Consider the following 14573-nt stretch of genomic DNA (forward strand, 5'->3'; position numbering starts at 1 on the left):
GGTGTGAACAAGTCCTGAGGCCAAGATTAACACTAACAGCATGACAAAGTAGTTCTTCTCCAAAGAAGATTAGTGAATATTTTGTTACAATATAATAAGGTCTATCCCTTCTATTTATTTTTATTTTTCTTCCTATTGTACCTCAACTCTCAGCTACCACTTTCTGCCATAGTTCTCTTCCCGAATTTCCTGGATGGTGGCTTTTGCTATGAACTCCTCTATGCTTCTATCCTATGGGCTTGTTTTCTTAATGCCAGCCCTAGCATCTTTCAGTTTTGCATTTTTTTTTCTTTTGTATCTCATTGTGTGGTTGGAGTCTAGAGCAGAGTGCCTCAAATACTAAATTCGGTATGACACATTATGCGGAATGACATTCTTGAAGAAATTCAGGGGCTTCTAGAAAAAAAAATCAAACTCTATGACCCCCACCCCCTCCCCTTCTCTGACAAATTACTCTTTAGGATCAATGTTAGTTTCAGAATGCAGAATTAACATCTCTAGAGTCTGGAATGACAGTGGAATCTTTATATTTCTTTATATTTTCCAAGGCATTAATGTTAATTGACCAGGTAGAATTTCTTTGTAATTAAAATGCATTCCTTGGCCTGAAACATTTTCTCATTAGGAAGTATAAACTAGTGTTTATTCAGCTGAGCCTGGCAATTTTTGGTTTAATAAAAGCCCAATCTGTTCATTTGTTTACTCTGTTTACTCCCTAAAGGCTCAAGTTTTTGTGACTGAATACAATGCTTAATAAACAGAAGAAAGGAAATTAACTGTAAGCACCACCTCACTGCAGTCTTCCTACAGGTGGACGTGGCTGCAGCAGAGTGAATGGTTTTTAGGTAGAACCAATCAAATTGCCCTTGAACTTAGGCTTCAGCTGTCATAATATAACCCTGGGTTCAGACAAACACAATGCAGAGTCATACCTGTGGGTCAGTGGGACTTAATGGTCCACTTCTCTCCCATCAACCTTTGCATCTGGTATATTCTCTTCCTCTAGGCATATGATCCAGATGCAGAGATGTGAGCCAAAGGTATCATTGGTTCTAGGCAAAAGGGACCCAACCTCTAACTTCTCTCCCCATCAAAAGTTCACATCTCACTAGGCACATCATCATGTCAATTCAAATTAATTTTCTCTCTACAGTTGGCACTGAGAAAGGGGGAGTCGAACCCCTGTGTAAACATGTAGGAAGGGAATTTAAGAAGCAGCATTACCACAATGTCATTTCAAAAGATTATTTTCTCATTGATTATTTTACAAAAATGACAGAAGAGGGAGCTCTAGAACTGTAACACTAGAAAAAATGTCCGCCCCTTCCTCCCTAGAGGCACAGAAGTACAAAGAAAGAAGGGTAGAGAATGAGGAGAAAGAGTGGCAAGAAGAAAAACAGATCTTGGTGAATTGCCATGTAAAATTTTTTAATTATGAAGAGACAAGAAAACAAAGCAGAATGATTTTGACAATGAAATTATACAGTAAAGCTGATACCCTCCCAATGAAAACTATAACCTAATTTTTTTCAAATAACTAAAATTAAGCTATAAAAAAAAATCTGTACCAAAATTAGGGAAACTGAAAAGAGGCAGTAAGAAACATTTAGATCTAAAAAGAGAAATAATAGGCTAAAATTAGAAAAAAAATGAACTTTTAAAAAATCAGTTTTCATTTTTATTCCATTGCATTTGATACTGTTGATCTTCTGGGACTCCCTCCTTCTGTGGATTCCAGGAGGTGACAGTCCTAATTCTCTTCCAGCTGCTGCTTCCTGTTCTTATTCATGGGCTTCTCTTCATTGCTGCCAGATTGGGAACATTTCCTATTGCCCGCGCTCTTGGCAGCTTCTTTCAGTTTACTTTACCCAGTGGATACAGCAAGTTGCAAATTAAAAAAAAAAAATCTTAAATGTGACAGCATTGCAAATATTCAACTCTATTCTTAACCTCTTCCATATATGACTATTTAACTGCCTTTGGAATATCTTGTGACCATCTCCAGTGGAGTGTATCCAAAGTCACCTACGTGGTGCTTAAATCTAATCCTCGTTTAAAATTCCATAACTTAGAATATGTTCTGTTCTTTCTTTTTCTCACTCAGTTTCAAAACTCCAAAAGCAGTTTTCATCCTCATGCTGCTTAATCTCCACACTGAATATTCACCATTGTCTTCAAAGTATTGTTCAAATTTACTCTCTCCTTTAGCTCACCAGGACCACTGTTTGAACACCATCCTCAGCTCTTAAATGGGCTCTTGCTGTAACTTGTCTGCTGCCATTGACTTCATTCTGTCTCACCTACAAGTGACGATTGGCTCTTGGGAAATTCATACTTACAGTCACTAAAAGATTGCCCCCTGAAATGTTACTTCTGTCCTGGATCTGCCTTCTTTGCAGGCAGGGGATTCTTTACCGGGTTTGGTTCTTAGCATAGCTGAAAGAGTTAAACATTTGAAACGGCAAGATCTGGCAGAAATTACAATGCCATAACTAGTGAAATAATTATGACTACATTAAAATATCTCAAAATATCCCCAAATTGCTCAAAGTGTCACTCTCTAGAATTAGATTGCTGTTTACTGACCCTTTAATTCTCTTATATTTATAAAACAATATCTTTGACAACCTGCTTGGAAGAAAATGTGTAATACCATTTCAGCCTGACACTTGGAATATCACAAAACCCACCTGGCTCTGTACTGAAAAGCATACCTAGTAAATGCAATCTTGGGTAAATGAAACAATCCTGCAGCAACAATCCCTCCATATCAATAGGCAGGAAGATAAAGACAAAAAGAAGGCAGAGAGGTGTGGGGTTTGAGGGAGAACACAGGTATGAGGAAAGATTACCAAATTGATGTGTGTATGAGGTAGCACACAAGAGACTATATAATGTGCGTAGTATACGCGGTAGTCTCTCATGGTCTGCAGGTTCCTTTCTATAGCCTAATTTGAAAGCATTAAATGGAAAATTATAGACAATTCAAACGTTTTAAATTGTGCATGCCATTCTCAAGTAGTGTGATGCAAACTCATGCTGTACTAGTGCAGCTCTGAGAATCAACCCTTTATCTACCACTTCCACTCTGTAGATTTATTCCTCCATTTCTGTGGGGGATTAGTTCTAGGACATCCTGCAGATACCAGAATCTTAGAATGTTCAAGTCTATTATATAAAATGTTGCAATATTTGCTTAGAACCTGGGCATATCCTCTTATGAACTTTAAATCATTTCTAGATTATTTATAATAATTAATACAATGTAAAAGCTATGTGAATAGTTGTTAAATACCGTATTATTCAGGGAATAATGGCAAGAGAAAAATATGTACATATTTAGTACAGATGTGATAAAAAAAAAACTGAATATTTTCCATATGCCATTGTTTAAATCTATAGATGTAAAACATACAGATGTGGAGAAATGAATATATGTTCATCATAAAGCAGAGAGAGGGAAACTACATTCGTGTACTGTATATTAAAGTGTACTGCTGTAATTGTTTTATTTTAATTAATCTCCTACTGTGTGTACTTTATAAATTAAAATTGTATGTAAGTTAAATACATATAGATGACAAAAACATAGTATTATAAGATTCTGTACTATCTTGGGTTTTAAATGTCCACTGAGGATCCTGGGATATATCCCCTGTGGATAAAGGGAGATTCCTGTTTATCGTCAAAAAAGGAACAACAAAAACATCTTTTTTTTTTAAATAGGTTTTTTTTTAAGAGAGAGTGAGAGAGAGGGAGAGAGAGAGAATTTTAATATTTATTTTTTAGTTCTCCGCGGACACAACATCTTTGTTGGTATGTGGTGCTAAGGATCGAACCCGGGCCGCACGCATACCAGGCAAGCGCGCTACTGCCTGAGCCACATCCCCAGCCCCCAAAAACATCTTTTTGAAAGAGAAATTGATGCACCTTGTTACATTGTTGCTATATACTTTTGAGATACCGGTGGGCTAATTTGTAGGTTTACAGTTCCATGGGTCAAAAGGCCAAACAACATGTGTGTTAAGGTCCATCTTCCTTTTGTTCCTACCTACCATGTTTTCAAGGAAACACCTCACAAGAGGGAAGGGTAAGAAACCATTCCTCTCCTCAAGGAACACCTCATGTATTTTTAAGACGAATCACTCATAACAACAACAAAACCCATATTTATCAGAAACTGAAAGCAGATGTATAAAGTTTCTCAAAACCTCTACAGGCAACCACATATCAACAAGAATCACTGGCCTACAGGGATATAGTCAAACTTTAAATTGTGGAATTCAAGATGTTTTATAATCTAGCACCAAGTTTAATTTTAGTCCTTTTTCTCTCCTGCATCCTTAGCCATTTCCCCTCACGACACAGAAAAGTGCTAACTCCCCTGATTTCCTCTAGAATTCAGGAAATGTCGGGTCACACAGAGGCTGTGCCCGTGACTGGGAGATACCCAAGATTCATAGGACAACTCCATGTCGGCCATCATTCTTTTAGTGGAATTAAATGATACAGAAGTGGATCAAGCAGTCAATGTAGCTGACAAATTCACCAATCATTTATTGAGTGCCTACTGTATTTCAGGGAGTAGGTAAGAGCCAAGGACAGACTTCATCAGTATCAGAGAGTTCTAGCAAAAGATGCTGAGACTTCATTGGTAGCTGGCATTTCTTGAGAAGAGCTCCAGTGTTCAGAAAGTAAGGAAGGTCGAAAGATTTTTACCAAAGGAAACATTTCTAAAGACTGGAGTACTCTATGGGAGATAGTCTTTTCAGAAGTTCAAGAAGATGACTGGGAGAATGTATCGGCAGTGCTGATGGGGAATCCATGTACCAGGTTGAACAGTGTTCCCTAGGGTATATCTAGTCCAAGAAGCCAAGTGAGATAGCTTAGCAGTGTCTCCATGCAGATAACTGGTTTAAATGAACAGAGAAAGGGGCAGTGAAACCTGGGTATTTCCGTGGACTACTTGAAGTCTCACACCCTATAATCCAAGTGTCATTCTTTAGCAACAGTGCAGCTAGGCAAGTGTTTTAACTTTCCATCTTTCCAAATGGTCCTGGCTCCAGGTAGAGGCTAATACCCAAGGATAGAGGTGTTGGGCCCTCCATTACACACACTGGACTTCTTGGCCATGTCTGCATTGGATCCTCATTTCCATGCCTTCCTTGAGGTTTCTGCCTTTAGCATTCCTTGCTTCTCCTTTGTCATTCCAGCTGTTTTCTTGAGCTTGGATCTTATTTTCATCTCCTGTTCATATCAGCCCCTCTTCTGCACAGCTGTGTGTCCCTGCCCATTACTAACAACTAAAATGCTGCATTCACCATTTATTAAAAAATCATGTTAACATAACCCTACTATAGATCTTTTACTAATACTCTAATTGTCCATGGTTTTACTTTCCTAAGGATATGGGGGTATATCTTGCATTTGGCTAGGATTATTTTTCTGTTTCCCATGTGATTTTGGTTTTGATGAATAAACAAGCCTCAGGTTAATTATTACAACTTAATAAATTTTATATTTGAGCAGGAGAGGAAAATATACTTGACCACTAACATTGAGTTGGCTTGATTTTGATGCATTCCAATAACTAGCACCATTAATTCCCTTAACAAATATTGAACTCTGTTTTATGGTAAGTGACTGTGCTGGGTTTTATGGGAAATGAGGGGGTGCATATTTCACGTTGAGGTCATTGCCTGAAATTTAACAAATGTTCAATTAATGTTAGTATTCTTGTTGACAGAAATTATGTAAGCAGCATACAAACCACTGATAAATTCTCTTTTGTATCTTAACATTTTTAAGTTATAGGAGATTAGCATTGAGACTAAAAGCACCAGACAAGATATATCAAAAGGGAGATTTCAAATAATCCCAAATATCAGTGAAGCAGAGGTTTTTAAATGTGACTAGGAGTTAACCTTTTTAAATTTTCATTCCGCTTAAGAGTGACCTGAAGTACAGAATACAAATTGTTGGACTTCAGGGGGGTGGGTGGGGTGGATTGGAAGCTGATATATAGGGAAACTGGGTAGAGTAAGGCTGTCATTGAGAGATCCTTAGAGGACATAGCATAAAGGAAGAAATTTGGGGAAGTTGAGAAGGGGGAAAGACTTGAATTATCTTTGCAAAAGAGTAAAAACAAAGATATAAATGTAAATAAGCACAATGAAGGTATTTGAAGAGCCCAAGTCCTGAAATATGAAGAATGTGCTAGAACCTGCCTATTACCCAGAAATCAGTGTGCTCTGCTATACAAAAATTCTTCCCAAAGATGTGAAAACTAGGTGGATGAATGGATTTTAAAACACTAAAATGTGTCAATCTAGCCACTGTGCTTAATCTCAGGAATCTGTACAAAATTATCCAGGATTTTGGGATCAACATATATCAGCAATTAGAACACAGGATTCAAATGGATATAAAAATTTGTAATTGAAGAGGTGATTCCATCAGCTTTACTCATTGAGAAGACGATGCTAGAAAGCTGCCTTTGTTTTTTCTTTGTATCTTCAAAAAAAAATGACCTGACACATTTCAGATGGAAGAAAGCCATTAGTAAATTGCCAAGCTTTCTGATGATGAATTACAAGTGTCAAGCTAGACATTATAGAAGAGGGGGTTAATCATTATGTCACTGGTGTCCACAGAGTTCATAATTTTAGGCTTTGTATAAATGGAAAATTGTAATCTTCAGCTGCCTTTTGCCAAGCTACTGAGTGGCAGCACAGATTTAAACATGACAGATATATTACTTTGGAAAAGCCTGTTTATCTGGAGCAAACAGGCCTTATCTTATTGAATATTGCTTGATGAGTATATAGAATTTCTTGGGAGAGGGATATTCTGGAGGATGGATATGATCACATGCCTTTGTAGCATCTGTTTTCTCCACGTCATGTCTGTATGATGTGATGGTGAATGCACATTATCTGTTGCAATAGACATGTGCAATCTAACACTCAACATGATTCATTACGAGTCCATGCTTTGCTTTCTTCTGTTCTTTCAAATTACCGAAGACTCTTAGTTGTAGGCTGTGTTGAACAATCTTTATTAGGAATATGAAGAAAGTATCTGTTACCACAAAGCTAGGAAATTTCCACCATTCAAAAAAGCTAGGAAATTCCACTAATAGACATAAATTTGTTATGCTTTAAATAACATATGAAAAGGAACAATGGTATGGGTTTAAAAAAATGGTTAAACCCAATAGAGAATTTTATTGTTTTTTATTTGGATTTTGGTTTGTTTTGGTACTCAGGGGTGCTCAACTACTGAATACCACATCCAAAGCCATTTTTATTTTTTTGAGAAAGGGCCTCACTAAGTTGCTGAAGTTGGCTTTGTACTTCTGATCCTCCTTCCTCAGCCTCATGAGTTGCTAAGGAATTTTTCTTTATTTATTTTCCTTAAAGCAAATCCCTTTTGTACCTTACTGAGATCATATGTATTTAAAGAATGTTTAGGTCTTTGGAAAGTGAGGCAGAATATAGAAATTCAGGAGAGGTGTGTAGTAAAACAAAGTGGTTATGCAAAAGGATTTGAAACTATTTCATACTTTATAAATCAGCTTGCAGCTATTCTGCATGATCTATTTGCTATAAAAACAAATATGCTTTTCAAGGTGATTAAATTAGTAAACCCAGATTTAATGGACTAAAACATTAAAAAAGAAAAAAGAGATTACAACAATTGCCTTGAGTCTTGCATAACCCTGCTGATTTACTTGCCTATATTGATCTCAAAGCAGAAACACAGAACCTTTAGTTCCTGAATCTACGAAGCACCTGGGTTAATGTGAGAGAGAAGGTCCAGCAACAGAGCAGTTCAGTCCACTAGGCTTCTTAACTGTGATTTTTCTGAATCCTTACACCAATCCTCTGAGCTAACACAAACTTTTGAGGTGAAGAAAGCTGTGGTTGAAAGAGTATGAAAGATCATGTCTGGGGCTGTGTGACATATGTGGAGATTTGGAATTCAAACACAGCTCTATAAAGACCCAAACCCCTACACTTCCTTTAAATCTTTCTAACTTCCTATAAAGGTATCTGTGTTGAGTGAATGTAAAACAATCCTTTTATTTTGTTGCAGTGTGATGGGGGAATGGAAAGACTAGATACCTGGTTGTGCAGGTTGGTTTAGAAGTTTATTTTGGAAATGTATAGTCAATATCCTCATAAGTCACATATAAATATTTTTGCCATTAGTTGTGTGGAACTCTAAACAGCACCACAGTAAAGGAAATCTAATTACCCATCCATCTCCTGATAAATCAATGAAAACAACTGTATCAACTAAAGTATGCTTCTTTTATCTTTGCTAAAGGGCATATCTTTAAAACCAGATGTTCGGTAATCTCATTTATAAATTTTAGAAATCTTGTAGTATATAATTATTAACCTTAAAGATCTTCTTTTCTTAATGTCTACAAGAGAATCATAATCTTTTGGGCACTTTTGGAAGAAGACTGTGGATAAAGAGAAGAGTGGTGATTGGTTCCAGTCAGATGTACCTATATTTGAGCAAAAATACTTTTTAGTTATGTGACCCTGGACAAGTACTACAAACTATCCACTCCTCCATTCCTTGAACAGTAAAATGGAGGCAATAATAATACTGTCTCACAAGGTTGTGAAAAATAAGATAATTACAAAAATGCTTAGCTTTGTAATGTGAACACAATGAAGGCACAGTCAATGCTAACTACAAAATCAACACCAGTATTATTACTATTATTGGGAAAATCGTTTTTTCCTCTCCCAGTTCCAGATTCTAAATTTTTGAAGTGAGACTTAGGTGAGAAAGTGTGTGTGAAGTTTTTGCCGCAACAAAAAACATGAATGAATAATGGAAAAGTAGTCAGTCAAAACTGATGCTGTTTTCAGAGTCCATGCATTTCACTTTGCATTCTATCTTCTGGGAATGTGTACATTCTTAAATTTACATTCGCTGACCAGAGGAGTCACAAAATGTGTGAACTTTGACCCACTCTTCATCTAACCAGCTATCCCTTAGGTTCCCACAATAGGAAAGGTGCTACCTTCCTGGGGTTAGACTATTGCCAGGCTTTTGAACATAATCATATCACTTTCATCAGTTCTTGAAACTCGTTATCTTTTTTAGTTAGTGCTGCTCAAAATCTAATGGGCACAAAAATCCTTTGATGTTCTTATAAAAATGAAACTTCAGTTTCAGGGGTTGGGCAGAGGCTGCAGTTTCTGAATTTCCCCAGGAGTATCAGGTCTGGGTGATGATGATGCTTTTGTGAGACTACTGTGGACCCTCAAGTCCTGGCTCCTGTTGTGCTGGATAGTTAATGAGCCTACACCTTCTGGGGACTGTAGCTTTGGCCAGCAGATTTCATCATATCTTGTTTTCAAGTCATGTCTTCTACTTTCCTGTTGTGTCTCTCTCTCTCTTTTTTTGTGGGGAAGAGATTGAACCCAGGGGCTCTTAACCACTGAGCCACATCCCCAGTCCTTTTTATTTTTATTTTGAGATAGGGCCTTGCTAAATTGCTAAGGCTGGCTTTGAACTTGTAATCCTCTTGCCTCAGCCTGCCAAGCTATTGGAATTATAGGTAAACATCACCACACCTTGTGTGTGTGTGTGTGTGTGTGTGTGTGTGTCTCTCTCTCTCTCTCTCTTTAACTTCTCCCTTTAAATGAAAATGCATGTTAGGTAAAAACTCTTGTTGCTCCTCCTCTAGGAAGCTCTTTCAGTCTTGACTGCACTGCTTTCATCCATCTGTGATTTGGATTTGAGTTTTCTTTTTAGTATCCTACTCCATTCTCAGTGTTGCAAGGTACTGCTCCTCCCTCCAGATCTCTCCTACTCTGTTATATTTTCCTGGATGATGCCAGGCAGACATATACATCTTCTCTTTGGTGTACTTACATAAGCTCAGCAATTATTCTTTATTTTTTTAATTTCATAAATCTGTTTGTTTTTTTTTTTTTTTTTGATGAAATGAGCTTTATACAAGAAATTCGGATTCTGTTCCCAGATTTGAAAGCTATTTGTGGAGCCTCAATGCTCAAAACACTTAGAAACCTGCAGGTAATATAGGAAAAGAGTCTTCTGGAGACTTACAGGAATGGGTTTGAATTCTTAACCTCTCCCACCATGATCAGTCCCACATTAAATTGATAGCTTAGCCTCAATTGACCTCCGTTTCCTTCTCTGTAAAAATTGAAGTATTTTGCTTTACTCTCTAAGGTGGCTGTGAGGATTAAGAAAAAATAATATCTGTGTTTCATTTAGCCCTAGTACATGTGGGAATAGCCAATAAATGTTAGTATGATGGCTTAATATTATTACTAGTATTATTGGATTGTTGTGAAAACAACCTCAACGAACATAAATAAATATTAAGTTGTGTTTCTTCTCTTTCCACTTGAGTCAATGACTTAATTATTTTATTATAGGATTATACCATATACTTTTTTAAAAAAGTTAAAACGTTAATTTTCACAGAAGAACTATCTAAATAGAGAAACAGATTTTGGGAAATAGCTCAGTGGTAGAGCACTTGCCTAGCATGCCTAAGGCCCTGAGTTTGATTCCCAGTACTACAAAAATTAAAAAGATATACAAATGATTGTCACATATTAGACCCTTCAAAGATGTTTTTGAATACATCTTGTGAAAATACCCTTGGAGTATTACTTCACACATGAATTAAAGTGACTTTATGAGAGAGTAATTGGCATTCCCAAGGTCCACTGTTTTCTATTGTATTTAATGTACAAATTGGGATGCATATTTTGCAGTCTCTGGTGTTCATTTTCACCACTGTTACTATGCCCAAATCCTCTCTGATACATCTGACCAAGGAGTTGTCTGGGACGTTCCATCCCTCCTTGTGTCTCCCTCCTTGCAATAGAGATAACGGATTAAGAACATGAAAGGATTGAAACACATCAAGTGGAGGAAACAGACATGTTCCATAGAGTTGCCTGCATTGATTGCAGTTTGAATGCATGACAACTTCTTCCCCAGGAGTGTCAAAAAGAAATCGTTCATAAAATACCCAGGAAGTCTCTCAAGGAAACTAATTAATGGCATTATTAGCTTAAGCACAGCAAAGATTATTGAAAAGTTTCCTCTTACTCAAAATACTTTAGAAAATAAATTATGATTACCTTGGATACTGTGCTTTAATGAATCTTCCATTGATTTCCTGTATGTTTACAGGGAGGTTTCGGGCTTTATTTTCAACAATTTATACAGTGTTTGGAGATGATGGCTATATAAGCACTAGAAAGAGAAAGAAACATTTTCTGTTAGATGTCAGCTATCAGGGAAGAATCAAAGAGCTTTAAAGAAATACCAGTCTGTGTTCTTACCCCTCTTCTTCTCTATCTCCCCCCACCCTGTTGCTTCTCTACTTTCTTCCTTGTCCCCTTAAAAGGATGGAAAAAGACCTCATTTTAGCTTTATTTTATCAATGTCCTCAAGAGCTTTAAATTTCAGGAGACAAAAGCTTGCCTACGTGAGTATTACCAATTATGTATTTGAGGCAGATCTTCCTACCTCTGAACCTTAGTTCCCTCTTAACAGGTTAGAAATCATGATCATTGTGGAGCTTAGTATCATGATAGCCAGTGAACTCACTGGCACTCTCAAAGTCAGTATCATAACAAACATTTTTGTGTACTTCAGGCATACTGTAGATAACCCTATTTTTAGATGTACAGTAGAGAAAGCTGCATAAAGAAAACCATACCGGCATATGGAAAAATTCTCCACATCACTAATCATTTGGGAAATGCAAATCAAGACCACAATGAGATATGACTTTACACCTGTTAGGGGGAAAAAAAAAAAGGGCAGCAAGTATTGGTGAAAATGCTCAGAGAAGGGCAACCTTCCACATTGTCAGTGGGAATAGAAATTAGTAGAGCCATTATAATCAAAATGTATGCAGGCTCTGAAAATAAAAACTTAACAGTAGAGCTATTTTCTGATCCAATAATTCTAGTTCTACATATTTGTCCAAAGAAACTAAAATCAATATGCTAAGGGCTGTCTGCTTTCCCATGTTTGTTGCAACATTATCAACATGTGGAATCAACCCAAGTGTCCATCAGTGGTTAAATAAATAAAGAGAATGCGTTATATAAATATCATAGAATACTATTCACAAAAAAGGAAACATGGTCATTTGCAACAATGGAAGTACCTGAAGTTTTGCTAAATGAAATAAACCATGCACAGAAAGACAAGTATGGAATGATATCACTTCTATGTGAAATCAAAAAATCTACAACTCTTACAAGTAGAATAATATCTATCAGGCTCAGGGTGGGAAAGGAGGGATTTGGGAATTATTGATCAAAGGTTCAAAGCATCAAATAGAAGGCATAGGATTTTTATGGTAATTATTTTTAATTTTTTATCTTATTGGTTCTTCTTAGTCATACATGATAGTAGAATCCATTTTTATTGTCAATATTTTATTTTTTAATTTACATATGACAACAGAATGTATTCCAATTCATATTACACATATAGAGCACAATTGTTCATATCTTTGGTTGTATACAAAGTATATTCATACCAATTTGTGTCTTCATACAGTACTTTGGATAATGATGTCTATGACATTCTACCATTATTTCTAACCCCATGCCCTCTCCTTTTCCCTCCCACCCCTCTGCCCTATCTAGAGTTTGTGTATTCCTCCCTTGTTCCCCCTCCCTACCCCACTATAAATCAGCTTCTTTGCATCAGAATATTCCGCATTTCGTTTTTGGGATTGGCTAAATTCATTTAGCATTATCTTCTCTAACTCTGTCCATTTACCTGCAAATGCCATTATTTTATTCTCTTTTATTTTTGAGCAATATTCCATTGTGTATATATGCCACTTTTTTTTCCATACATCTACTGAAGGGCATCTAGTTTGGTTCCACAGTTTAGCTATTGTGAATACTGCTGCTATAAACATTGATGTAGCTGTGTCCCTGTAGTATGTAATTTATGACATCAATAGACTTAGAGAAGCATATGATCATCTCAGTAGATGCAGAAAAAGCATTTGAAAAATTAGTGATAATATGTACGTATCTCAACATCATAAAGGCTATCTATGCTAAGTCCCAAAGCAGCATCATTCTAAATGGAGAAAAATTGAAGGCATTTCCTCTGAAATGTAGAACATGACAGGGATGGCCTCTTTCACCACTTCTATTTAACATAGTTCTTGAAACACTGGCCAGAGCAATTAGACAGTTGGAAGAAATTAAAAGTATACTGATAGAAAAAGAAGAACTCAAATTAGCACAATTTGCTGATGATATGACTCTATACCTAGAAAACCTAAAAAGTTCCACCAGAAAACTTCTAGAACTAATAAATGAATTCAGCAATATAGCAGGATATAAAATCAACACGCATAAATCAAATGCATTTCTGTATATCAGTGACAAATACTCAGAAAGGGAAATGAGAAAAACTATCCCATTTAACAATAGCTTCAATAAAAAATAAATAAAATACTTGGGAATCAACTTAATGAAAAAGGTGAAATATTTATATAATGAAAACTACAGAACCCTAAAGAAAGAATGAATCAAAGAAGTCTTTAGAAGATGGATAGATCTCCCTTGCTCTTGGATAGGCAGAATTAATATACAATAATAATAATAATAATAATAATATAATTAATATTATCAAAATGACCATACTACCAAAAGCACTATGCAGATTTAATGCAATGCCAATCAAAATCCCAATGGCATTCCTCATAGAAATAGAAAAGGCAGTCATGAAATTCGTCTGGAAAAATAAGAGACCCACAATAGTTAAAGCAATCCTTAGCAGGAAGAGTGAAGCGAAGCAGGTGGCATAACTATAACAGAACTTAAACTATACTACAGAGCAATAGTAACAAAAACAGCCTGGTATTGGCACCATTTTAATATTATACAAGCATGACATAGGTTTTGATATCTATTGCAAAGGAGAGTGACTAAAGTGAATAATGTATTATATATTTCAAGATAATACATTATTATTATAAGAATAAGCATCAAAATTCCTACCCTAAAAAGTGTAGGTAAGGTAATGGATATGTTAACTAGCTCAGCTGAATTATTATTTAACTATATCAAAACACCACATATACCCCATAAATATATTCAATTATTATGTGTCAATTAAAATACTATTTTCTATTGATAACTTTTAAAAAGCGTGCACATAATTTTTAATTTAATCAAGTGTCTATGTCAAGAACACCTAGTGAACCACCAAAGATGACCCTGAAACCCCAGACCTAGGCATGCTCCACTGTTGTGCAACTTTTTCTTAATCCTAGAGATGATGGCTGTCCTGAATGCTTTGATAGTTATGCCATTCCTATTTTCTTCCTTCCTTGGTATATTTTTTTAACCAACTACTGGTGTGTTGCTCTTTAAAATCACATTAAATGTTCAGTTCTGACTCTCTTTAGGTGCTGGGGATAACACCAGGGCCTCATGCATGCTCACTATGTACTCTACCACTGTACATCCCAGCCTTCCCCTTAATGTTATATAAATTAAATCTTACTCTGTCTTCTT

At 36.2% G+C, this 14573-nt stretch overlaps 1 protein-coding gene across 7 annotated transcripts in view; it reads left to right on the forward strand.

The window, feature by feature from the left end:
• Positions 1 to 14573, forward strand: part of Nrg3 (neuregulin 3) — a 1010915-nt gene that overhangs the window by 825406 nt on the left and 170936 nt on the right. The window lies entirely within an intron of this gene.

The sequence above is a fragment of the Urocitellus parryii genome, chromosome 5, assembly GCF_045843805.1.
Source record: "Urocitellus parryii isolate mUroPar1 chromosome 5, mUroPar1.hap1, whole genome shotgun sequence".
Taxonomy (NCBI): Eukaryota; Metazoa; Chordata; class Mammalia; order Rodentia; family Sciuridae; genus Urocitellus; species Urocitellus parryii.